The 27,279-nt window shown below is 39.8% G+C and overlaps 1 protein-coding gene across 2 annotated transcripts in view; it reads right to left on the bottom strand.

Moving 5' to 3' along the window:
- znf536 (zinc finger protein 536) overlaps window positions 1–27,279 on the bottom strand; it is a 296,720-nt gene that overhangs the window by 174,141 nt on the left and 95,300 nt on the right. For both annotated transcript variants that reach the window (XM_038270835.1, XM_038270834.1), the window contains exon 5: window positions 2,100–2,195. The gene's annotated coding sequence lies outside the window, so the exon portion shown is untranslated. The remainder of the gene's footprint in view (window positions 1–2,099; window positions 2,196–27,279) is intronic.

The following is a 27,279-nucleotide window of genomic DNA, read 5'->3' on the forward strand; positions in this document are numbered from 1 at the left end:
TGGATGGATGGATGGATGGATGGATGGATGGATGGATGGATGGATGGATGGATGGTAGGAAGGTGAGCGCAGAGCAAATTTCGAGGGCTGGTGCAACTTCGAGTGGCAGAGCGAATGAGCGAACATCTTCCTGAGCCGTAAGCGGAAATTGTGCGGCGCTTCGCTCCATTCACACGCTCTGCTCAAGATCAAATTAGAGAGATCTGACATTGAAGTGAACTGCTGGTGTGTTCGGCTCGTCGTGTGGCTGTACACCACAGGACCCGCCCTTTTTATGTCGGATTTTTAACCACTAGTTGTGGGGACTCTTAGATCAAGAAAACATTTTCCCGTAAGAACCAGCCTTTAATCTCTGGGCTCTTTGTTGACCTCCTGATGTCTCAGAGGAGCAGCAGGTAAGACAAACGTGTCCATGAGAAGGTACCAGAAAAGCTCCTGTCAAAGTGAAATCTGTTTCACAATCACTGGCAGCCTTTTGTCTACTTTAATAAAAGGTTTCATTATGAGAAGCTTCATTTATTTCTGTTTTTTAATCAGAGAGGAAGTAGTTTGGAGTTGCTCTGGTGATGGAGTCAACACCCAGCCTTCTCACCAGGCTGGCTGACAACACTGTGTTAAGAACATTAAAGAAATCTTCAGCAGTTAAAATTATTAAATAATTATTGTGACAGGATTTTGGGTGTCTAAATTATGCTAGACAAGATATAAAAGATTAATAAGCACAGTTGGAAGGCTGGGACCGGTTAATTGTTAGCTGGTAACGACGCTGAAGTTGGCATCTTCTACTGAGCTTCTAATTGGCACTAAACTAAAAGGCAAATTTACATTTATATAGAAAACCCAAAGTAAAGTAGGATGTATTATTAGCTATTTGGTCCTTCTACCTCGACATGGTTGTCCTTTTTTATTATTTTGAAAAGCATATCTGTGTTAACTTCGACAAACATGGGCTATAGGAGGAAATGATGGATATCAGAGAGCGGCGGTGGGCGCACCACGTCCTGAACCCTCACCCAAACCTGACCTCAATGCTAAACCAAACCAAAAACCAGGAAAAATGTTCTCGCTCTGGCACAAACCAGCCTCAGTTCGATGCTGAAATTGAAAAGAATCACTCTGATGGCGAAGCAGCGGCGCTCACATTGATCACTGTAGCGGGAGGCAAAGTGAACCAGAGTGACCATAAAACCAAAATGGCCTTCGCTTAGTCTTCCCTCCACCCTTTTCTCCTTCTTCTCCCTTTTTTTTTTTTATTTAATTTTTTTTTTAGATTTTATTATTTTTTTTCTCAGCTATGAATAAATTTAGTTCGTCCCGGACATGAAAATGTCAAATACCTAAAATACACCTAAGCTAAATACCATATTAATTTTTAATGCCCGCTCATCCTATGCTGCTATTCTCATATCAGGCCTGTCTGCCAACAGCTGTTGCTGGCTTTGTAGCTGGGAATTTATCATCCATCCGGCTAAAGGAGGGGAGAGAGGGAGAGAATACAAAAAGAGACAGGAGACATTGTTCAGGAGTGAGGGACAGATCCGCGTCGTCGTTTTGGATCTCTAACACTGCGTTTCTATCTGTCCTCTGATGTACGAGTGTGATTCAATCACACTAATGCTAAACATAAATTGTTTCAGATTCCTTTTTTTAAGTCGCCGTGCGACAAAAAAAGGATAAAAATAAAAGACGGGAGCGATGACATTGACCTGAGAGGTAGTGACATTGGAGAAGGGGGGCAGCGGCGGAGGGAGGCAAGTGGCACAGAAGCGACGTGCCAGTGTGGGCGCTGAATGCCACCCATGTGCGTTTTTAGGTGGCATGTGGTGGATGATTATCATAGATTATCACAATCCAGATTGTTACAAGTTCTGTCTGCGCACATAACAGCAGTGTACTGTAGCTGTGTGACTGCCTGCGTGTGTGTTTTGGTTTAAGACGGTGCCTTTGGGGATAAAACTAAATGGTGGGTGAATGACGAACAGTTGGAATGTGTGAACGTGTGCGTGCATTCTGCTGTGTGTGTACGCGTCCTGTTCTTTTATACTTACAGTGTGAGAAACAAATAAAAGTACATATTAAAAAAAAGCATTCAAACTGACCTTAATGCAGCACCTGCATACTGGGGCACAACTTGTGGGGATGAAGAGGCCTGTGGCTGCTACTCTTCACTGACTGGTGCTTACTGGAGCGGCCACCTAGAGGGAGACACAGAGGAGGAGGAGAAAAGAGGTGATAATGAAATATAGAGAGGGGAGGAGGAGGAGGATGGACGAAAGATGAAGCATTAGGAAGAAGGCAGGTTGAAGGGAAGACAAGGAGGGGGGGGATCAATGTCAAGATGGAAATCTAACAAATTCAGTAAGCGCTGCTGCAGAGGTCAAGGGAAACGTGGCTGAAAAAGGTTAAAGATGAAATCAAAGCCGGTCGCGCCGCGGTGCCTGGAGGCACGGCTGAAATCTATCCCTCCGAGGGCAAGGCCACCGCTGACGCGAGGCAGACAAGAAGCTAAATACTGCACGCCACTCGGGGATCTTTCATTTTCCACCGATCAATAAGGGCTTATATTTATCAGGGCCCCTCCGAGCGGTTGCCACGTCTGACAACCTCCACTTCATTTCTGCACTCCTCCTCTGCCCTCCCAGCTCCTCCTCCTCTCTCCCTTCTCCTCGACCGTGAAAAAGGGGCAGGGACCCCGGATTGCCATTAACCACCCCCCCCCCCTTCCTTCGTGTCACTAGTCTACTCTAATACACACACATAAACGAGCCACCCAAATGCCCCGGAGATACAATTGAGCTAAAGGTCCTCCTCCGCCCTCTTTGAAGACACGGTGTCTTTTGTTCCTTAAGCAGGTCATGTCACCGAGTCACACATCCATTCCTCAGTCACATATACATGCAGAGAAGGACAAAAAAAACCTGCATATTTTCAGGAAATTGAAATGAAATGAGTAAAACATCAAAACATGTTTTATTCTTATAAATCTGAGGAGCATCAGAAGAAACAGAAGATTAGGTTTTCGGGGGCCTTGATTTAAAATAACTGGCTGTCTAATCATCTGCACAACAATATTTGCTGTGAGGCATTCTAAATAGATTATCGCTAGTCCATCTGTGTCATCATTGATTTATAAGGCATTAGGGCTGCTTGGGGAAGAGATTGGGCCTTGCCTTTCTGCTGTTAAAGAGGCTTCTTGTAGAAATCAGGGGCATGGCAGAGGAACAACTGTGGCACCCATCTAACCTCCCCTTTAATCGTTAAGCTAGAGGAAGTGAAAATAGGACGCCACTCTCTCTCTCTCTCTCCATTTTTTTATTGAGTTTTTTTTCTAAATAGAGAAATATGAATCCAAATTTTCAGCTTTGCTTTTTGTTTGGAGATACAAATAGATTGGGAGGAGGGTAGGAAGTACGGAAAATAAAGAGAGAAACAAATAACAGCGGAGCATGCGCGTACACACACGCTGAGAAAGGAAAAAAAAACAAAAAAACAAGGGGCATCATTAACATATGAATGCTATATGCAAATGTTAGAGAGAGAGCAGATGTTGTTGCATTTAATTGACCTATATGTGAATTGCATCCAAACCTTTCAGTGTGTTTTCTGGGCCCGCTGAGTGCAGTTTTTGACTGCCTTCTTAGAGCCACTCTACATGCATGCAGGGCGCGCAGTGATTTTCATCCCAGTTCAAACATACGGACGGTACGGAGATGACTGAGCATGGGGATGGAAAATAAATAAAACTGGAAGAAATTTGGAATAAGAAAAAAAAAATACATCCTGATGCTTGTTTGGAAGTCGGTTTCTTAGATATTCCCAAAAAGTAAAAGAAAAAAACAATCCACTGGACTTTGCTTCCAAGTTTGGAGACGTTTTGCTTCCTATACAGGAAGCTTTTTCAATTCAAAATGTCAGAAATAGCTCAACAAAATCTTATTTTGGCTTAGAAAACATGCACATTAAACCGTACGAACGGGTCCACCCCTTAGTAATGGGGGTCGTTTGGCTTCTTTGTTAGCCTGCGATGTTTCTTAGATAGTGTAAGTAAAAATGTTCAGATCTTTTCCTGTTTTTTCACTAATATAATGGACATGAAGAAGCTTGTGATCTTATGGGCCTTATAGACAGAACAGCTTATTCACACTGCTCTGTGCTAACTCTTTTAGCGCTGCAGCAGCTTGAAGGATAAACGGCTAGCACGAGGGTTGCCAACCGTCCCTTGAAAAACAGAATCGATCTGTATTTAGAAATTAGGGTGGCCATTTCTATAGCACCAAAAAGGAGGACATTGTGCGGCATATCAATAAATTACTAAGGTGTACATAAGAATCGGGTAAAGTCACATTTATAGCACAATTCTTAGTAGTTTAAAGAGGATGCTTGTGTAGCTGAATAGAACAAAATATTAAAGAAATGTAAAAAAGAATTGGTTCCCAGCATTTGTATTTATTTAATACATTGTGGTGTTTAAAAAGTGACCATTTTTTAACACAATTAATTTGCGCAGAACTGCTGCAATTGATCATAAAGCAGTTGTTTGGAAAAGAAGCTCGAGAAAGAGCTAGAGAATAGGACGATGCAAACTGCAAAAAGTGGCTGGAAAAGAGGAATTCATGACATGGCTGCAGCCTGTCGAGAGTAAAGATGATTTCACCATGTTCTCTATCTATCCATATCTATCTATATATCTATCTATCCATATCTATCTATATATCTATCTATCTATCTATCTATCTATCTATCTATATATATATATATATATATATATATATATATATATATATATATATATATATATATATATATATATATATATATATATATATATATATATATATATAAACTTGAGTCATGGAACTGTGCTTACAGCTCCTTATTTCATGTAAACTAATAACTTGTGTACATGATACTTGTTGATGGCATTAAAATTATTTCTAATAGCATTAAAAGAGCATTAAATTAGAGCTCCTCATTCCTGTATAAAACCTGTGAACGCTTAATTGAATCTGACATATTAAAAAAATCCCCATCATCATCCAGCAGATGTTCAGTTTCTGCCCAAATATTTTCTTTCTGTTGCCGATTTTTGTAACAGGGATAACTAGGATCATACATAGTTTGTATGAACTCTGTTTATTCTCTGCTTCCAAACTCATCATCTCTTCATCCATTCCTGCAATAAGAATTTTCTTTTAAAGTTGTGAGATTCACTCTAGAATCTCACAACTTCTTCCTGGTCTGTTGAAGCACCAATAGTCTGCATCCAATTATTTAATTAATTGCTCTTAGTTTTTGGGAATATATACAAACTATGCTCTAATTCTAGTTACCGATCTGTTTTTACTATAATTTAATTTGACAAACCGGGTCTTCTCTACATTCTTTTTTCTGTTTGGTGCGATTGCAATAGCGGGTCTTGATCTGGACGGACCGGAGGGGAGCAAAAAATAGCTCAGCTCCGTATTTTGACGGTGAAGGACGGAGAAGACGTACGTGGGCGGTGACGAGCGGAGGATGTGGAACAGCTCTCATTGATTTACATGACAGACAAGTACTCCGTACGTGAGCGGGGCGGAGCGCTGACGGAGTATGTGGAATCTGGGGGTAAAGGAGGACAAATACACGTCCGGCTGGGTGCAGCGCCGGACGCCGGACAGTGCAATGAAAATCCGGACTGTCCGCCCTAAAGCCGGACATCTGGCCACCCTATTAGAAATAGAAGTACCTGTACCTTATTTAGTGGAGAAGGAACGCACTTTGTCCCATATTACTGTGAGAATAAAAAAATAGTCACTAAAAAGCTAATGGAAAATGAATAACAAGGGCACGTTAGATACAAAAATTACGGTAAACTTGTTCCCGTCCCTGTCCTACGCTGTGACCAATGAGGTGACAACATCTATGTAACGATACAGAATACCCTCATCCTCATAATGATTTTTTTTTTCTGTTTTACAACTGTAGCCTACAGTAATTACATTTAATATATTTAAATATGTTTACAAGTTTGGATAATCTTGCTGTTTGTATTAAAGTGAATCGCTGGATAATAATTTGTTTTCCATGTTCATGTCACTCACAAATATGTATCTAATTCAATGCCGATTTGAGTTAAATATTGAAAAAAATCATTTCACGTAAAAAGGGGGGCTAAAAGAAAATCGCCACGCCAGGAGGGGTAAAGATAATCGGGTCAGCTTTTTATTCAGGGAGTTGGCATCCCTAGCACTAGCCATGCTAGTTAGCAGAAAAGGAGCAGGAAAAATAACGAGACTATACGTGTAAATGCACCAAACCCCCAGGTCGGGGTCACAGACTAAACTGTTCTAGAAAAAAATGACATTTTAAATTAAAAATTTAAAATGTCAGATGGGAAGCGAAACGTCTTTAAACTTGGAAACAAAGTCCAGAGGATTGTTTTTTTTTTTTTTACTTTTTTGGAATCATTTAAAAGGAGTAAATTAAGATAGACAACAGACAAGACAACAAGCCCAAATATGGGTCTTTCTTCCGTCTTTTTCTTTCTATTTTTAAGTAATAGAAGTTATATGATGTCAAACAGGTTTTTTCTTTAAAAATGAATATGTGTTTTTATAGTCTGAGGATAAATTGAATCAGCCGAACAACAACCATCCTAACATTTCACTGCTTCCCCCTCAGACACAGCTGGTAGGATGATGAGAGAAAGTTTGCATGTTTCACCATGAATATCTGCATTTTTACTCTGCTGTGTGAGGAATAAAAAAAAAACACAATTTATGGAGCTATGTGTGGAAAGCAGAAGGGTTGCTTGTTTGAAACTCTCCTCAGAGTCATGAGGTCCTAAAGAGGGCGGCATTTTGACAGGCTGCCAATCCATACCGAGTGGAAACAAGTACGCTGAAAATAACCTTTCTCTCTCAGGATTCAGGGATTGTTTGTTTTTCAATATATTAACTTATTTTTTTCATTGAATTTAGAAAAGAGAGTTGTAAAAAAAAAACTTTCTTTTAATGTTTATAATTATTTTTTTAATATGATACATTATTTTACTATCATATAGTTTGGTGGAATGTGGTTTTTAAACATTGGAAGAAATCGAAATCTAGAAAAAGTAGTTTTTCTTAAAATAAGTGCATTTGTTCTCGGATTGAGGAGGTAAAAAAGACTTTTGCCAATTGAACAAGACAATTTACATTTAAAAGAAGAAAAAAAGAAAATTGCATTGTTATACTCTAAGTGTATGTTATCTAATTATCTTATTTTACGAGTAAAAATACTCATTCCACTGGCAAAAAACCTCATTTACCTACAAATTAAGGGTAAATACACTTAATTTAAGAAATTATAACTATTTCTAGATCGTTTTTCCAGTGAAAATGCTCTTAAATAAACTTGAGGTGGACTTTTCCAAAAGGAGAAAGCAAAACAAAACGAAGGAAGAGTGAAAGTCAGGCGTTTCACATTGGCATATTTGCATGAGTGAATCCTGAATAATTCCCTTTTCAATTCCCGTACTTCTGTTACTCTTTTAGCCCTCCCTCCGCACACACACAGGAATACCAGAGAATGTCATTAAATTGTATTAAATAGCCTTTTGTCCAGGGGGCAAGGACCACCAGATATATGATAATACATTAAGGCTCCATAGAAGGAAGCACTGATCCGAGACCATCTTAAGACCACGCCTGCTGTTTGTGGCCGTGTGCTCTGCATGTGTGTCACATGCTGCAGAATAAGATGCCAGTTTGGAAAGAAGAAGAAGAAGAAAAAAAAAAAACAAGATGGAGAAGAGAGGATTTAGGGAAGTTGGCACAGAGGAGCAGAGAAGGTGTTAAACATGGAGAGAGGGAACAGGAGGGAGAGAACAAGGTGGAGCGACTGTCCGCCTGCACATGTGGCTCTCTAACAACTGTGACACATACTAATAGAAACATACCTAATAAATTACAAGCTTTCAGGGTCTGGCAAGCTGACATTTTCTCTGTGCGCGGGACAATTTCATATCTGCGGCCGCAAAGTCGAGGGGCTGCCGGACCAAATTGCATCACACAGAGATGCCAGGAGGATTAGCATAAAAATTAACACTTAAATTTCAGCTTATTGTCAACCCCACTCCTGCACCGGCTGCCTCACAACAATCAATTCCTCTTAGGAATTTGATTAGATTCCATGACGCTTATTATCCCGGTCATGTTTGCCTGTCCCAACCCCCCCCCCCCGCTTCACGACGTACGCACACACCACTGGCAAAGTCAGAGCTCTGCCTTTCACAACTGCCTGGACCTTTTGTTTAAATGGAATTAATTGGAAAATAAATCAAAAGGTGTGGCATTTCTTTTGACAGATAATGCCTCATCGCCTGTCTGCTTGTTTATCCGGCGGGTTCGTGTCTCCTCGGCATGCACACAGATCCCATCCCAACAGGTTTCTGCTGTTCTAAACTCTGCATATTCTTTGATAAGGTTTTGGTAAAGTAAAAGCAGGAGGCGCTTATTTCAAAGCAAGACAGTAAATCTTGCTATTGACTCTCTAAGAAGTTGCTGAAAGTCACTGAATGATGCCATCGACAGCTTATATTAATGTAGTAGAAGCTGATGCTGGAAGAGATATTATTTACACTTAAAGAGAAAGAAAATATTAAATAAACCACTAAAGATCTGTTTTGGAGGGTTGTAGGAAAAAATTGACTCGCTTGAATAACCCCTTACTCTACTGGACGATATTGCTACCGATCCAAAGCACCATTTTCGCGATATTCTATTAGACGATATTGCTACCGATCCAAAACACCATTTTCTCGATATTCTATTAGACGATATTGCTACCGATCCAAAGCACCATTTTCGCGATATTCTATTAGACGATATTGGTACTGATCCAAAGCACCATTTTCATGATATTCTATTAGACGATATTGGTACCGAACCAAAGAACCATTTTCGCGATATTCTATTAGACGATATTGGTACCGAACCAAAGAACCATTTTCATGATATTCTATTAGACGATATTGGTACCGAACCAAAGAACCATTTTCGCGATATTCTATTAGACAATATTGGTACCGAGCCAAAGCACCATTTTAGTGATATTCTATTACATGATATTGGCACTGATTCAAAATATGGCTGAATGGATTTTCCAACACATTTCTAGGCAAACATCCAATTCATTGTTTAACTCTTTAATAACTCTTAAAGTTGTAGGGAAATCATACTTAAATGCCAAATTATTCTGGCTTAAACATGTATATAAATGTACTCTTTATCAGACCATATTGTCCCAAAAGTTAGAACATATCTTTTTTTTTTAAATATGCTGTTTAAAAATCAGTTTTTTTTTTTTTCATTATCTTCTGCAGGCCAGTTAGCTATACATCAGCCTGAACACCTAAATTTGCCCAATCATATATCAACGATCATCTGTCAATCAATTTTTTTCGATCATAGCATCTTGATTAATATGTCGCAGCTAATATACTCAACGGTTGAAATAAGAAATATCTCCAAATACAAAATGGTGCTAATCCGGAGATTTACGGACACTAGATCCCAGAAATCTTTGGATATGCTCTGTATCTTGGAAAAAAAGGTTGTGTCTTCCCGGATTGCAATCCTTTATTTCCAGTGACTGTTTAATTTAGGTTCATATCTATTTTATATATTATTGAAACATTCCTACAGCAAATTAGTTTTTTCAAAATTATATTTCTCCTCATGTATTTATTCAGTTCGGTTTACTTCTATAGTGCCAATTCACAACACGTCATCTCAAGGATCTTTAAAGAGACAATTCAATCAGATCATACAGTCAGATTGGTTAAAGCTGTAAATAAGGAAAACCAGCTGATTCTATGTTGTCTATATGTTTGCCCGTCTGTTTCTAGAACCATTTCAGCAATGCAAATCCGTCTAACTCGTACAACACTACTTGATAATAAACTATTTTCTGATTTTGATCCTGAAATGAACTTTCCTCCTTTATCTGGACTTGGTAGCATCAAAGTCGACCCAGAAAACAAACATTCAAATCTTGAGAAGGGTAAGAATGATTGAGTCTAACAATCTCTGACTGTTTCTAATAAAAGCAGAGATGGTAGATTTATTGCTGGTAACGTTTAGGAAAAGGAGTCACTAAATGAGTCTGGATGTTTCCTCAAACATATCAGTAAAGTTGCCAAGTTGGCAACGCCGTAGGTTATAAAAGACTAAGCCATGTTGGCTGACAGCACTTTGGTACACGGGATGACTCCAGAACTTTTAAGTTCTGTTTGTTCCTGGACTTTTGGTGTTTGGTAGAAAATTGACAGCCAAGAAACAAACAACCTGCAGAAGTTGTGAGAAAGTTAGTGACCATTTAGGCATTAGCACAGAAAACCATCAGCGTCTGCTGATGTCAGACCGGATAATCTACTGTGTTACTCTCTGTTTATGCTGGTGAAGATTCTCAGTCATCCAGGTCATATTAAAAGTAATGACCTGGATAGTCATTAAAAAAAAAGTTAAAAAAGCAAAAAGAGTTAAAAAACAATCCACTGGACTTTTCTCTCCAAGTTTAAAGTTGTTTCACTTCCAATCCAGGAAGCTTTTTCAATTCAAAATGTCGAAAATAGTGGGCATGCCGGTGGAGCAATTGCTAGCATGCATGACCCATGTACGGACGCCTTAGTCCTTGACATGGCCGACCCGGGTTCAAATCCGACCTCTGGTCCTTTACTGCATATATCTCCCCCTCACCATACCCCCTTTCCTGTTAGCCTGCTCTCAAAAAAAAAACCAAAAAAAACGAGCCACTAGTGATGTAAAAAAAAAAAAAGTGCAGGTGTCATTGCAGGATCCGTCCTGCGCTTGGGACATTAAATATACATCCGGGTCGCCCTTTTATTTTGTTAAAAAGACTTAAATGATGTTTTCTAAAATCCCTAAAAATAGTAAGCGTACTAAACTATAATGTTTACTACGCTTTAACAATGTATTTTCTGAGAAAATAAATACTTTAAAATCTGAAAATGCCCGATCTGTACCGGAATTTAGATCCAACGCTAGTTCCAGGTGCTAAGTTTTTCGCTTTGGATTTAAACATATATCTAGTCTTTTTGAGTTTTATGTTTTCCTCTCATGTTAACATTATGGTATATAGTGCGTAATCTAAATAAAGAAACAACTAAAATGCAGATAAATATGGTTTAATCCTATTTGGCCGGACTGCTCTGAGCATGTCCCATGATGACAGTTTTTAAAAATGCGTTTTAGTAATCCATACTGAGTTAAGGATAGAAATAATTCATTTTAGTACCATAAGAACATGAATTATGGAAACCCAGATGTATATCTGTTCGTACATGCGCAGAACTGATCGTGCTTCCGAAAGAAACCAAACCCTCCCCAATCCTAAGGGGCGGACCCATTCGTCCGTTTCAATGGCATGTTTTCCAAGCCAAACCAAGGCTTTGTTTTTGTTCTATGCTATAAAGCAGAGGCCACAGATTAATGGACCGCAGTCCAGATCCAGACCCAAATGTTCTAAACATTTGGTTCTAAACCCAAATGTTTAGAACATTTATAATTTACTGCATGTTGTCAGACGGCAGTGTCTAATTTCACTTGCACCGCTTCTCCTGTTAATACGGTAAAGCCCACCAGAGTGTCTGGACCAGGCTGCACGTGATCCAAATTATCCAATGAGCTGCTGTCAGTCTGTGTAGCTGCTGCTACTTTTAGACACAGCAGGCAAACCTGTGGCAAGCCGGGCGATGGGAAAGAAGGAGAAGACCATGAGTAAAAGAAAGCAGAGAAAGTGTGGACTGCTGGAAGAACTGTGGTGAACTGGTGAAAGAAAAAGTGAAATGGTGCTCAAATATGACCCTGAACATTTAGAGGATGTTTGGCTCAACCTGCTGCTGTGAAGCAGGATTCTCCACCATGAACAGAATCAAAAATAAATATGGATCCAGGCTCAAAATGAGCAGCTTGATATGTGCTTTAGAATGGCTTTGTCTCCATTCAAACCCAGGTTTAAAGACAGAAAATTAAGAACATTTTCAAACAGTCAGTCAGTTGTTTTAGAAAATATGTGAATAAACTTTCTATATTTCGAACTGAACATTTGGTGCAGTTCGGTATATAGTGTGTTATTTAAGTATTTTTTGAAGTAAAAAATGTTGTTCTACTTCAAAAAACACTTTAGATTTTAAAATGGAAAATTGACACATATATATATATATATATATATATATATATATATATATATATATATATATATATATATATATATATATATATATATATGGGGGGGTAACCCCTCACTTGATCTAAAAATGAGCAAAAATGTTTGAAATTAAGCGCATTTATGCTTAATTTCAATATGTAAATTAGATGATTTGCCAATGGAATGAGTATTTTTACTCCTAAATAAGATATTTAGATACTATGCCCTTGAAATAAGACAATGCAATTGTGTTTTCTTATTTTAAATGTAAATTGTCTTGTTCCATTGGCAAAAAATCTCTTTTATCTCCTCAATTCAAGAACAAATGCACTTATTTTAGCAAAAAAATGACTTATCTAGATTTCTATTTTTTCCAGTGCTGCTATTCAGCCTCAAACTCAACCCTATTTCTGACATTTTAAATTGAAAAAGCCTCCTGGATGGGAAGTGAAATGTCTTTAAACTTGGAAACAAAGTCCAGTGGATTTTTTTTTCTCTTTAGCTAATAACTTTTTTACCGTATGTTCTTATGTTAGTCTTGTTATTAGGCAATTTTCCCCCCTTTGTTTACTGCTGAAAGACAGGGAGAAAAAAAAAATCAGGAGAATGTCACAATAAAATATTTGTCAATTTCCATCTCTGTAAAGGCTGTTGCACAAGCTCGCCTATAAGCACGGCGCACGTTGGGTGGCTTTGGTTAAATTCTTTATTGTTTAGACAAATGGCATTTCATCGCATCCAGATGTCTTTAAGCTGTGCTCCACCACCAACGCCGCTTTCCAAGGCACAAGCTGAATGTATACAAACATCTCCTCATAACTGCATTCCTCATCTGGGCCTGCGAGCGTCACAGCCCTCGTCACCCAGCTTAGATTTCAGGCAGCATGGCTCACTTTTTAACATTTAGATTTGTCTTTGGAAAGCAGGAATTCATTGGACACTTTTTTTTATTTATTTACATAAAAGGATTGAAAAGTGGAGGATTTGTTTACTTGCAGCCAAAGACATCCTGTTAGTTTTAGTTGTTTTTTTTTTTTGTCTTGAATTCGATGACAAGCTTGACGTACGGCTGAGCCAGGACGAGCGTTACAGGGTAACGTATCCAGGGTCCCGAATAAGGATGCCCACGGGGTTTAGAGAAGGAACAAATCGTCTGATGTTCTAAGTGGATAACAACAGCTCCTGCTATGCAGCGGCGGAGGCGAAGAATAATTTAAACCAGCCACCCGGGCCCCTCCCTCCTCTCTCGGCCGCCCCTCCATTCTTATGTTAACACGGATAAAGCCAAATGGGCCACCCAGCAGCAGAACAGAGAGCAGAAACTTAAGTCCACACTTCAGGAAAAATAATCCAACTCTCTGCTTCTCTTTTTGCAACATAACCTAAGTCTCTTTCACACACACAGGCATGGTGCTTGGGAAGGGAAAGGCTGAAACGCATCCAGGCGGGAGGCGCACACCAGTGCATTTACGGTGCCTTTAAAGCATATTACTTTTCAGACCCGGCTTTGAAGAATAATAAACCTGCCGCTTAACTAGGCTATTTTCCCTTTGAGTGAGCGTGGAGCAGTGGCAGGGAGACGGATTCCTGAGTCTTTAAATGCAGAATAAACACTCCTTTCTTTGTTGATCGTACAGCTCTGTTGTGTTTTTCGCTGATCATGGCCTGATTCCCCTCATTCTCCCTCTTTGTCTGTCTTGGGTTTATATATATATATTTTTTCTTTCCTCTCAATCTCCAAGCAGAGAGCCGCCGCTGCAGCTGCTGTGTTTGGTCTCTAAACAGCACATCTGAGGTGCACACCTCGCTGATATTTTATAGGTTCAAATCCCCAAGAATAGGCGAGGGAGAGAGTCATATTTTATAACGGCAGTTTATTTTAACGGGGGCTTGTAATTAACGCAGCATGTCCTCTATCTCCCGGCCATCTATGCCAAGGCCTTTTCTTTAAACAACTTTATTGTGAAATGTTTGCGTTCTCAGCGCTCGGGCCGGGCCCACACACAGAATATTATTTCATACTTCAAGGTGGGGGTAGGGGGCGTAAGTAGGGGAGGGTGTTATTTTGGGTTATACTCTGAGCGGTTATTGTTTTTGATTATGGCGAGAGTCTCTTTTAAAAACGGATCAGGTCAATTCGAGGTGGAGATGTGAGAGGCTAAAGGTGGAGGAAGATCCCGCTCTTTATGGTCTCATCTGTGTGTTAATGTTAGTGGATGACGGGGGTGCATTGTTTTGTTTTGTTACGTTTCCAAACTGAAAAACGACGACGATTAAATTTCTTTGATCAAAGCGTCTCTCTGTGGTGGAACGGGAAAAATTAGTGCAGGTTTGTAAAGCTTCTGTCTCCTTGAACCCCAGTCGGCCTTGGCAGATGGCCGCTCACACTGAGCCTGGTTCTACTGGAGGTTTCTTCCTGTTAAAAGGGAGTTTTTCCTCTCCACTGTCGCTACAAGCATGCTTAGTGTGAGGGATTGCTGAAGAGTCAATGAGTCGATGCAATCAACTGGTTTTCCTTAGATAGAAAACTATGAATTGAATTAAAAAACAAAAAGAAGAAATTCAGTCTGTAGATCAATGCCTATTCTAATGGGGCATTCAGACTAAACGTGTTTAGAAAGGCATCCAATGCCTTAAGCCGGGCCTACACTGTGTGGCATTGCACACAGCTACAGCTCACATTGTACGACGAAACCGCAGGTTTTAAAAGTTCACAGCTCACGATGTTTGTTCTCACCCGCTCCGCTATTCCTGACATTTTGAACTGACAAAGCTTCCTGGATGGGAAGCGAAACATCTTCAAACCTGGAAACAAATTTGGCTTCCTACGTAGCAACAAAGTGAGGTGTTAAGCAAGGCCCTTTGAGTATGGCACACCTGAAATAAATGGACACACGATGAAAACTACAGAAATATTTTCATTTCACCAGAAAAAAGGAAGACTTTCTTTCTACATCCTGACCATTCAGCACCTCCTTGGTCTCTTGGGTGTTAGGAACCATTAGTATAAAGCGATCTGTAGACTCTCCCTTAATCTGGCAGAGCAAACAGAGAGCATATCTGTCTGCAGGTGAAGCTGCAAGGTAAGAACTGCTGGGTTCTTTTTTCCCACTTTACACATTTTTGTTGTGGCTCCACCTTTTTATGTTTCAGTTAATTATACAAAAGTTAACCTTAACTTAAAAGAGCTCAAGATACAATAACAGGAAGGAAAAGTTGAAACTGCAGACGCACCGAGATGTAGAGCCGGTCTGGAATGCTCTCCAGACCAGTGAGCAGGCAGAGTGGCCGCTCACCAGAGGCCCATCGATCGTACCTGAATCCACCAAAATCCCCTCTCTGTCAAGGCCTTTCAATTTTTAATCAGCGGCTCCATCATCAGAACAAGTGGCTGTCCTGACTCTCACAGATAGAAATGCAAAAAAATAAAAAAATTGCAAAGCTGCAAAATAGAAAGGAGCATCCTCTTACAACCTGCAGAACTGAACTTAAAGCCCTTCTAACCCCGCTGCTGGCGCGCATCACCCCCCAAAATACACACATTGTAGAAAGCTGGTGTTAAAATGTACCAAAGTTTTGCTTTCTCAGCTGACACTCATCATTTGGATCTACAAACAGTTCCAGTGTTTCTGTGGTTGTGAAGGAGAGCGAATAAAGGAAGGGCGATCACCTGCCCAGGCCTGCGGGCCCCCAGACTGCAGCCCGTGTTGACCTTGGACTATGCCATATTCATTACATCATTAGGTTACATCTTCATTAACTTTTCATTGTTTATGGAGGCGGCATGGGGAAGGAAAAAAGAGGAAGATAAAGCAATAAATGGAGCTTTTATCAAAAAGTGTTCTGCTGTGTTCTGCCTGAGTTGGATGGGAAGATGGCGTCACAGAGCCCAAAGTCCAACAAATATGGAACCTTCACCGACATTATTCAACATCAATGAGTCTGAACATTACGCTAAGCTAGTTTAATTATTTTAAATTTAACTCACAAACTGATTTACCAATTCGAATGTTTCTTAAACCTTTAATGTTCAAACATTCTCCATGTTTGGGTTTTTGTTTTTTCAACATTTCGTTCTTTAAAAAAAAATGTATCTAACTATTACCAGATTATCTCATTAGTTTTTCAGTTTCTTATGCTGTTTTGTTTAATTGGATATTTGTTGATTAGTGTCCCTCCCTCAGCTGCCCTCTCTTCCCTCCGGCTCAGCTGTTCCATCTTTTCTTAATTTAGCTCATCTGGTTTGTTTGCTGCTCTCAGTGAGTCTCTTTTTTAGCCTTTTATTTTGAAGTGGTCTGACAGGAAAAGCAACAAAGCTGCACAGGTTGAGACTTGAACCCAGGGTGGCTGTAGATGGGTCCCATACTCTACCCCAGCATCACTGTCGGTCCCGTTCCCGCTTCCCTTTGTGCTCGGCTGGATCCTCCCGTTAAATTGCCCATTACATTTTCCCCGTTTTCCTGTTTTACGCAAAATATGTTTTCTTTAATATCATTAATTCCTTCAAATCACACACCCACCCAAGCCGTCTCTGCCAGGTCTCTAGAACACCAGTTCACTGTTCTCCCATTGCTTTCACAGTCAGCAGGGAACAAGCACCTTGTTCTGGACGAGCAGCACATAAATGGAATGAAGCAAATCTCATAAACGTGTTAAACGTGCGCCAGAGTTCATGGATAAGGTAACTTTGAAGGTAAAACAGGTTCAAGAGCAAAGAGTACTGAATAATTAAGTAAAGTAAGTGAACAGATTAGAAACTAGAAGTAGATAACTCTGATAGAAGACATGTCTTCTTTCATGAATAATCTAGTTTGTACTCTGTCCCTGTTAAATAAAGTTATAAACAAAACGGTTCTCCATGTCAGCGCCAGGCTGACCTGCATGCCAGGAGCGAACCTTCAGCTTTCTGTCACACATAAAACCTCAAATATTTAGCAAACTTTTAAAATCTAAAAAAAGGTAATTAGTCATATTTCAATCGACTGGAGTGAATAACCCAGGCGATGTAAATCGTAACACTTTAAACCGTGATAAACAGGAAATAGAGGTAGCTATCTAGCTAGCACGGACCACAGAGCAGTGATGGAGTGAGGTCTTAATTTGGACGTCATCATCCCATTAAATGGACGTTATTAGCAGTTATTAGTCCCAGGCTTCAGACTGTCCCTCCTACCTACCAGTAAGGTCATTATTTCTTACCCAGAGAAATAATTCATGTGTTTATGTAATTTTAACACAATTTTAGTTGTTTTTCATTTATTGTTAAATAAAAACTTCATCAGCATGTCACTCATATAGAACAACCCTTCCCAAAAAAAACCTCATATCCTGTAAACTGAGATGGTTTTAAACACCAAATTAAATCCATGTGACTTAAACATGTGGAATTAAATCAAAGTAAAGCTTTAAAACACATTTTTTGTTGAAAGAAGTTAGCCTGTTATGTTTAAGCCAGAATAATTTAACATTTACATATTCATTCTCTACGACCTTAATGAAGGTTTGGTAATCGGGCATGTTTGCACTGACTTTATGATGACAACTAGACTTAGTCTCAGAGGTGGGGACTCGAGTTTGTGACTCGAACTCGAGTCGCACTTAAGTCTCATATTTAATTACTTCAGACTCGACTTAGACTTGCGTTTGAGGGACTTCAGACTTGACCGAGACTCGCGATTTCCGACTTGTGAACAATATTTTATTTTTTAAGTGTTTTAATAACTTGACTGATCGCCGCTCGCCTTACCCGCACACAGCAGAGGTTAAAAAAAAACGGCAGAGGGGCTGTAAAACAGTCATGTAGCACTGACGCAACGCTACGTGACATATAAGCATGTTTTTTTCACTTATCAGTTTGAGATAATGATCATTCCATAGATATAATAGCGACCTTTAAGCTATACCGTCTCAGTGAAGGAGATGAAAACACAAGGAGAAACAAGCACGCAAATTATTGAACTTATTTTTATTAATCATGTGATTAGAATTTATTGTGCGATTAATTTAATATTGCAAAAGGCCTACTCTAGACTTGAGACTTGACTTGGACTTGAGCTCTCAAGACTTGAGACTTGATTTGTGAACATGTCTGCTTAGTGTTAAAATTGAAATGAAATTATAGAACTGAAAGTTTAATTTTAAATACAACTAAATATATTTTTGTTGTATTTTTGGTAAATGATTTTGTTTTAATTTAGTCAAAAAGAACTTTAATTTAGTTAATGTTAAGTCGCATGAATCCAGATAGAGGCAGGAAGATTCAAATCAAGTCAGGACTTCAGCTCATTTGTTCCTTTCAGTCATTTCGTCTAAAAGTTTTAAAGTCAGACGTCAGAGAGCGAAGCCCAGGTGTTTCCAACCACTGGGTCTTCGATGAAGGGTAGCTACAGCAGCAATAATATTTTCTTCATCCCTCTGTGTCTCACATACTTTAACAGTTTTAGCGTCTGGCTCAACTCCACTGATTTTCCTGAACAAACAGGATAGATGTCCCTGTGTGCCGCAAGCTGCTGAATGCTTGTTACTTCACACTTTTTCACACACAAAACTCACAAGGGGAGGAAAAGGAACATTTACACGTTTGTTTGTTTTTTGTTTTAGGAAAAACGGGTCCAAATCTAATTCTGGTGTTGTAAAGAAAAAGAGGTCAATAGTTGCATTTCACTGAGGTAAGATCTAAATGCTAAATTATCCACAGCAGTACTCCAATCATCATTCTGCAAATTAATGAATACTGATTCATTAAGGCAAATGAATCCGTTAGGAAAAATAAGGAAAGAGAAATAAGTTAAAGGAAATATCTCAGGAGAGAGGTTAATATATCGTTAAACCCACTTACTTATGCATAAAAAAGAAAAAGAAAAAAAAAACATCAAAAAAGAAAGGCAGGGTTTTATGTTACACTGGGAAAAGGGAAGTGGGGGCTTGGGGATTCACTTGCATTTGCTGAAGATTTATTTAACCTCAGCTGGGATTAATTTACGATATACAGTTATGTTTTCTTGTTCTTTTCCTGATTTCTTTTTTAAATAACTGCTTTTTTCTCCTGCATCAGCCATAATAAGAAAAAAGGTTTAATTGGAGCCTCGACAACAGGTTTGTGTTTGTCTGCCTGAGTGACGGAGAACGAGCCTGGCCAGGGTGGGCTTGTTTTAGACGACATTAGATTTGACCCATTTATTAATCCCACCAGAGGCAAATCGTTTGAGCACTACATGTGACAAACAAACAAAAACAAAAATAAGAATAAGAAAAAAAAAATCATGTAATAACATTAAAGGTAAAGTTCGGTCAGAAAGGAATAATCAATGGATCATTATTTATACCTAAAACTAAGACATTCACGGTGATTTAATGAATTTAGATTTAATTAGTAAAAAAAAAATAAAACAATAATTTTCATTGTGATCACTGAGTCTGGGAGCGGCCATTTTTGCCCAAATATAGTAACCCCTCCCTCCTGACATCTTCTAGCAGTGACGTCACGGTGCGGTAAGCCTAGCGCCATTCTCCCCGCTTTACAAGCTAAATCAAGGGGAACTACTAGACACATCTGCAATCAACAACAATTATTGAAGATTTCCAGAGGACTTCACCATTGAAATTCACCGAGGCTATAGTGAAACTGACAATGCCCACGTGCATGGCAGCTAGTTGGAATACATCGGATAAAAGTGAAAAAAAGTTAGTTATTTCACCTTTCTGATTCCTGATCCTCCACGGACGGGTTCATCGTTGGATTGCCAACTTGAAGAGGGAGGATTTACCATCGAACTTCTGGCCAGAGAAAAAACACGTAATATGTAGCCAACATTTAGAAGAAGAATGTTATCAAGATGACTTGGAAAATAGCGCGTTGTGACAAACACCAGATACAGCACTGGGACTCTATCAACAGCCGATACCGCACCGTGACGTCACAAACCAGTAGGTAGCAGTAGTGTTCTTTGACAAACATGGATTCCTCCAGTAAAACACATTCACATGAAAATTACTCTTAATTTTTTTTGTTTTGAGTTTTTGCGGCACGAGTGGCTCGTTTTTTCAACTATAGGCTGACAGGAAAGTGGGTATGAGAGAGGGTGAGAGACATGCGGCAAAGGACCACAAGTCGGGTCGGCCGCGTCGAGGACTAAGGCCTCCGTACATGGGTGGTGTGTCTACTAATCGCTGCGCCAGCTGCACACCCCAAAACCAAAATTACTCTTAATTACAAACTCATACCATTTATTGAACAGTACGTAATGATTTCATATTTAAAGTACTTTCAGAAGTTTGAATTCTGAATATGAGCGGACTTTTCCTTTAACAAAAAAAAGAAAAGAAAAACACGTGACACAGAGCTTGAGGACCAAAATTAATAATAATACTAAAGACAAAAAAAGAGAGTAAAAAGATAATTTTCTATTTAAACACACCAGCAACCTAATTACGATTGTGTTACAGAATCTTTCATTTACGTAAAAGCAAAACTCCTCCTCCGGTGGTTTATTTAACGGATGTCGTTATTAGCTGAGCTGTGTTTTGATGACGAGGTCATGATACTTTGGCTCCCATCACCCATGAGATAATAACTCAGAGCAATCAACTGTAATATTTTTATTTTTGGGGGTTTGTCTGTCAAAAGAACTTTTTTATCAAAACAGTCAAAATGGCCCTTCCCAGTCAAACGCAATATTTTTATACTCTGACTTCACCCTTTAACTGAATTACAGGGTCTGACCAGGAGATGATGATTCTCTTTAGAGCTTAATGTCCAAAAATCATGAAAGAAACAATATTTTAGTACAAAGGTTTATGTTTAATAAGGAATTGTAGAGGACCAGCCAATGATCAGTCAAGGGCCCATCAAGGAAAGTGGGAAAATTTTGATGGCTACTACCGTATAACCATAGACGGTTTAGAGTGGTGCAAAAAAAAAAGCATTAATTTTATATAAATGATTGTTTATTTTATTTTCCAAAATATATCACTGTGTCAAGTTGGGGAAGCAACGAGTCCAATGACAAAAAAATTAATTGTCTGGATGAAACAAATGATTTTGATAGTTTTCATTTTTTTAAATAAGAACAGGCCATAACTAAAATGAGCTTCAATGAAACAAACCTAACGAGGCTATTTCAAAAATGTAAGAAGTAGAAGTAATGTCAGGACTCCTGTTTTGTGTCTGTGTTTCTGTGTTTGTCTCCCTTCATCCACCAGAAGGCGCCTGGTTCTGGTTCGCCTCCTCACACACCTGCTGATGGTTTCCTCGTTAAACGGAGTGTTCTTAAGCTGCTGACTGCCACTACTTCGACGTCAGAGTGTTTGACAGTTTAGGGTACTCTAGCCAAGCTGAGTTTGCTGAGTCAAGCTTTTGTCAACCTGAGTTTAAATTTGTTTTTTCTTTGCCTCTTGGCAGGAAGTTGTCCTGCTAACTGGATTTCTCAGACCTTCTCTCCCTGGAAGGATAAACTGAGCTTCAAACTGAGCTGGGGTTAAAACAGGAGGTTTGGATCCACTTTCCCCAAGAGATCGTTTGAGCTTTCACTGAGAAAGGGATTATTCTCCACAACGACCCATTCAAGTCCCGCAGGAAATCTGGCAGTCAGTATCTCCGTTCTCCAACTATCAACCGCATTCTGGGTAAACCCTGTTCCGCCCTCCACCGAATCAGACAGACACGGGAACCACGGCACACAGATAGGAGTCAAAGGTTCAACAACTTCACTGGAAACGTGAGTCGGCAACCAAAACCTCTTCTCCAAGTTTCACGAGTCAAATTCCCGAACTGAGCCTGAAGTAACCGCTGTTTCTTCCCGTCACTTTTCAGTTCCGGTTGAGCTGCGTTCAGAGCAACACTTCTCCCTCTGTTAACTTCTTCAAATAAAACCCGTTAAACCTTTTCCCTGGACTCTCTGTTCAGTTTTCTGCAATTTTGGGGCAGAACTTTGAAACATCATGACAAGTAATGAGTTATCTAAAAAACAATTACACCAGTAAAGTATAGATAGTCAAAATGTAACAAAATATTTGCCCTTTGTTACTGAAAACCTCTGAAATAAATTAATTGTGTGAACTAAATGACTGATTTGACCCTCCCACAGGTTGGAGAGCAGCAGTTAATATATATTTTTTCTCTGGTATGGCCAGTTAACAGGTTAAGCTTGGATTTTGGGTTCAAATAAATCAAATCTTCCCAATCAAACAGGTTCAAAGTCCAATTCAGGTGCCGAGTCTTTGACATAAAATACAGTCGTAAACAGTAATACAGTCGTAAACTTAATAACTCGAGTTCAAGTCAATCGATGGCCGCTTTAGATTTCCTTCAGTGTTAGAACGATTGCACGGTCTTACGTATTTAAGAACCTCCTGCTTGCCGCTGCGTCTCAGAGGCATTTTAACCGCCTAGCAGCTCAGAGCAGGGAGCGAACGTTAGAAAGAGCATCAGATGGTGGAGAAGTTCTGAGGTGAGAAGAATTTTTGTCTGTTTGACAGGTAACATCCTTTTTTCCTCTCCGTCTCAGCATCAGCTGTGTCTGCCCCAAAGCATTACTGTCAACCCATCTATGATTAAACCACTTTAACCTGCCTTCCCATTAAGCCTCGTGGCTGTATTCACTGTCAGTGTGCTCCTCGCCTGCTCCGAGCTCGTTCTTTACCACGTCTGACTTCCAGGGACAACTTCTTCACAGCAGTTGGAGCTAAGAATTCAATGTTAATTTTGAAGTTTAAAGCTGAGGATAATTTCCCTGAGTTTTATGCTTGAAGGGGAGCATAGATAGGTATGAAAAAGGTGGGATTTATTATTTCGTTTTTTTTTTTTTCTCTAACAGCTTACTGAGCTGTTGCCGGCCTGCTTTCCTTAATTACAGCTGGGGAAAAAAGCATTTCACCGCATAAGAGAATGAAAATTACAGTGGATGAATCTAAAAAGGATTTGGTCACAGTGGCAATTGAGTCTGCTCTGACACCTGGGCTGGCTAAATTTGTTAATAGGCTTAGCTTGCTGAATTTCATTTTTTGTCCTTTTTTTTACATTAGTGCAGCAAATGACGAGGGGACAGCTTCTCATATTAAGCCTTTATCGTTATTATTTTTGCTTTAAATGACAAACGTGGCCAGTCGCAGGTTGCTTGATGCAGAGCCAAATTTTAAACGAGAGAATTACCCAGAATCCCACTGTGCTAACGGCTGTTTGTTTGGTAGCAAAAAAAACAAAACAAAAAACAGAAAAATATTCACTTCATATGCAGTTTGTTTCATTCTAGTTTTTTTATCACTTCCTGCTTTTATTAATTCACCTCTAATAAAGTTTCTGGTACCAAACCAGTTCTGTTACAGCAGTTGCTATGACAACAGTATTCATCTGCAGCATGTTTCGTATAAATGGCGAAATTTGGTGTTTTTTATCTGTGATTATTAATGTTTACGTCACTTTCTCCTTGAACCCCAGTCGGCCTCAGCAGATGGCCGCTCACACTGAGCCTGGTTCTGCTGGAGGTTTCTTCCTGTTAAAAGGGAGTTTTTCCTCTCCACTGTCACTACAAGCATGCTTAGTGTGAGGGATTGCTGAAGAGTCAATGAGTCGATGAAATCAACTGGTTTTCCTTAGAAAACTTTGAAACAATTTCACTGGATGATCTGGCAAACTAGGCTGCTCAGTGGCGCAGTGGGTAGCACTGCCGCCTTACAGCAAGGTTCTGGGTTTGATTCCCGGCCCGGGGTGTTTCTGCATGGAGTTTGCATGTTCTCCGTGAGCATGCATGGGTTCTCTTTGGGTACTCCGGCTTCCACCCACAGTCCCAAATCATGACTGTTAGGTTAATTTGCTTCGAGGGCCTTTAGATGAGCTGTGTTGTGAATTGGCGTTATAGAAATAAACTGAATTCTGCAGGTCAGTTGGTTTCCTGCTCTTTGATTTCCTCCTGCCTGCGCGGTCGGGTCGTACCACCTGAAACTCTCCCCTAATTTGATCGAAACCTTCACAGAGGCAGCAGCTCTTCCAGCCCGCTGAGAAGCTGGTTAGAACTGGGAATCTGAGTTTTTCACAGAGTCGGTAGATGACCCGGATCAATAGCGTTAGCGCTAATGCTTTGTGGAGTGTGTCGTCACCAGACCGCACACAGACCTCACACAAACCCTCAGCAATCAGAGTGCAGCCTTCACAATCTGACAGAGAGCACCACTTGGGAAATGCGGCAGTGTGTGTATGCTGTGCACATGTGTGTGAAAGGTGGGGTGTGTTGGCGGCGGGGGTTGGACCCCGGAGCCCTTGGGATGGTGTGTCACATAAGCTCCATCACAAAGCTGCTTTATTGAGCCTGGCATGGGTCAGACCCCTACTGTCATCTTCAAATATGCCGGCCACCTGCTCACACACACGTACCCAGATACACACACTCGAGCATGCTCGCACATCACCTCACTCCACACGCTCATGCATACACAAACCGCTACACATAGCTCGGCGAGGATTCATCTGGTGTTTTCTGGTAAGCGCAACAAAAACACCAAATTTGGACGTGTCACGTTCATCTCCAAGGACCCCAGAGCAGAGGGGCTCTTTTCAAACGGCCCCTCAGAGCGAAGGCTTCTGTCCTTCGTTCCTCACCATCCACCTTATTTGGGGTTCTTTTAAACTCAAAGCTTTAACCTTTTTATCGTTAACCTTTTAATGATTTATTTTACAAAAAAAAAACATTCACAGAACGTCAGAGTGGTGCAGAATACCAGGTTTAATATTACTTAGAAGAAAAACATGGTTCCGAAATCTATAAATATTATTGTCTGTGTTACGTTTTTCAGATTAAAACGCACCAAAAAGAATCAAAATGAGGGAAAACATAGGTTAAGCTAACCTTTGGTTAAGCTAACCTTTGCTAACAAAATGAGAGCAGGAGGGCACAAGTTCAGCAATTAATGGCTGGGAGGACTTATAGTTAATCAAATTTAAACAGATGTTTCTGTTTAATCCTAATTTTTCAAAGAAAATTAGTTTTAGACTGTGTAAGAATGTATAGCATTATGAGGTTTGTTGTCAAAGTGGTGACAAATAACAAAGGCAGGCTAATATTAACGATGGAACTAACGACCCATTCATCGGTTTCTATTGCATGTTTCCAAGCGATACAAGGCGTTGTCTATATAAGACTCAAACTCATTGCGGATCCAGACATTTGAATTGAGAAAGCTTCCTGGAGAGGTGGCGAAACGTCTTCAAATCTTGAAAACCAAGTCCAGTGGATATTTTTTGAATTTTTACGGAATGACTATGACCTGGATGACTGAGAACCTTCATCAGCACAAAGATGGCGCATGCACCCTGTGGGGAGGCGGAGTCACGTGACCAACGGGGAGCGAAGAGTAGTGATCATTTGTCCGAACGGTCAGTTAACTGAGTTCACAATAAAGTCCACTATATAGTCCCCGCTCTATGTAGTATTTGAAGGATTTAGGGTTAAGACAGACATTCAAACACAACATTGGTCACACTTGTATTTTTGCTAATTGCTATTTACTTAAAGGAATTATATTATGGTATTTTTCATGAACAATCCTTCTGAAATGGTCTTAAAGTACATGTTAAACCATTAAAAATAAATAAATAAATAAATAAATAAATAGAGCACTTCGACCACTTCCTATAACCCTTTTTTCTCTACTGGATAAGCATCCATGTTAGCAACATTAGCAGTTAACCATATTTGGTTTACCTCCCATCTTCCTGGTCTCTTTTACACTAGTAAAACCCTTATTAACTGCCTGCAGGCGGGTCTCTGCTTGGTGGAATGGAGAAGATGGTGGAAATAGCAAGGAAAGCTAATGTTAGCATGGTTATAGAAAGGCAGGCTAATATTAGAATGGTGATAGCAAGGAAGGCTAATGTTAGCATGGTAATAGCAAGGCAGGCTAATATTAGAATGGTGATAGCAAGGAAAGCTAATGTTAGCATGGTGATAGAAAGGCAGGCTAATATTAGAATGGGAAAGCAAGGAAGGCTAATGTTAGCATGGTGATAGCGAGGCAGGCTAATATTAGAATGATGATAGCAAGGAAGGCTAATGTTAGCATGGTAATAGCAAGGCAGGCTAATATTAGAATGGTGATAGCAAGGAAAGCTAATGTTAGCATGGTGATAGAAAGGCAGGCTAATATTAGAATGGTGATAGCAAGGAAGGCTAATATTAGAATACTGATAGCAAGGACAGCTAATGTTAGCATGGTGATAGAAAGGCAGGCTAATATTAGCATGGTGATAGCGAGGCAGGCTAATGTTAGCATGGTGATAGCAAGGCCGGCTAATATTAGAATGGTGATAGCAAGGAAGGCTAATGTTAGCATGGTAATAGCAAGGTAGGCTAATATTAGAATGGTGATAGCAAGGAAAGCTAATGTTAGCATGGTGATAGAAAGACAGGCTAATATTAGAATGGTGATAGCAAGGAAGGCTAATGTTAGCATGGTGATAGCGAGGCAGGCTAATATTAGAATGGTGAATGCAAGGAAGGCTAATGTTAGCATGGTGATGGCGAGGCAGGCTAATATTAGAATGATGAAAGCAAGGAAGGCTAATGTTAGCATGGTGATAGCGAGGCAGGCTAATATTAGAATTGTGATAGCAAGGAAGGCTAATATTAGAATGGTGATAGCAAGGAAGGCTAATGTTAGCATGGTGATAGCGAGGCAGGCTAATATTAGAATGGTGATAGCAAGGAAGGCTGATGTTGGCATTGTGATAGCAAGGAAGGCATCAAGTCCCTGTCTTCTGGAAAATCTCTGAGATTTTCCAGCAGGTTTTAACTGAAATCATCCACCAATAAACAAGTTTTTACTTGAGCAAAATCAGATTTCATGGTGAAGACACCTTTAAAAACGTAAAAAAAAAAACAAGATATGTCGCAAATCTCCAATTTCACAGATGATATAAATGAACTTCAATAAGATGTAGAGCTTTGCCACAATCACATCAGATACGGTTTTCTCTCTTCTGTGTGTTTTTTCTTTTAACTAATAATTATTATTTTCCTTTTGCACAGTTTTCTGAAAACAGCGAAGAGCTTCTTTCTATATGTCCCCTCTGCCTCCATATGACTGTCACGCACTGAACTC

Source organism: Cyprinodon tularosa, unplaced genomic scaffold (assembly GCF_016077235.1).
Source record: "Cyprinodon tularosa strain WSP-4 unplaced genomic scaffold, ASM1607723v1 ctg78, whole genome shotgun sequence".
NCBI lineage: Eukaryota > Metazoa > Chordata > Actinopteri > Cyprinodontiformes > Cyprinodontidae > Cyprinodon > Cyprinodon tularosa.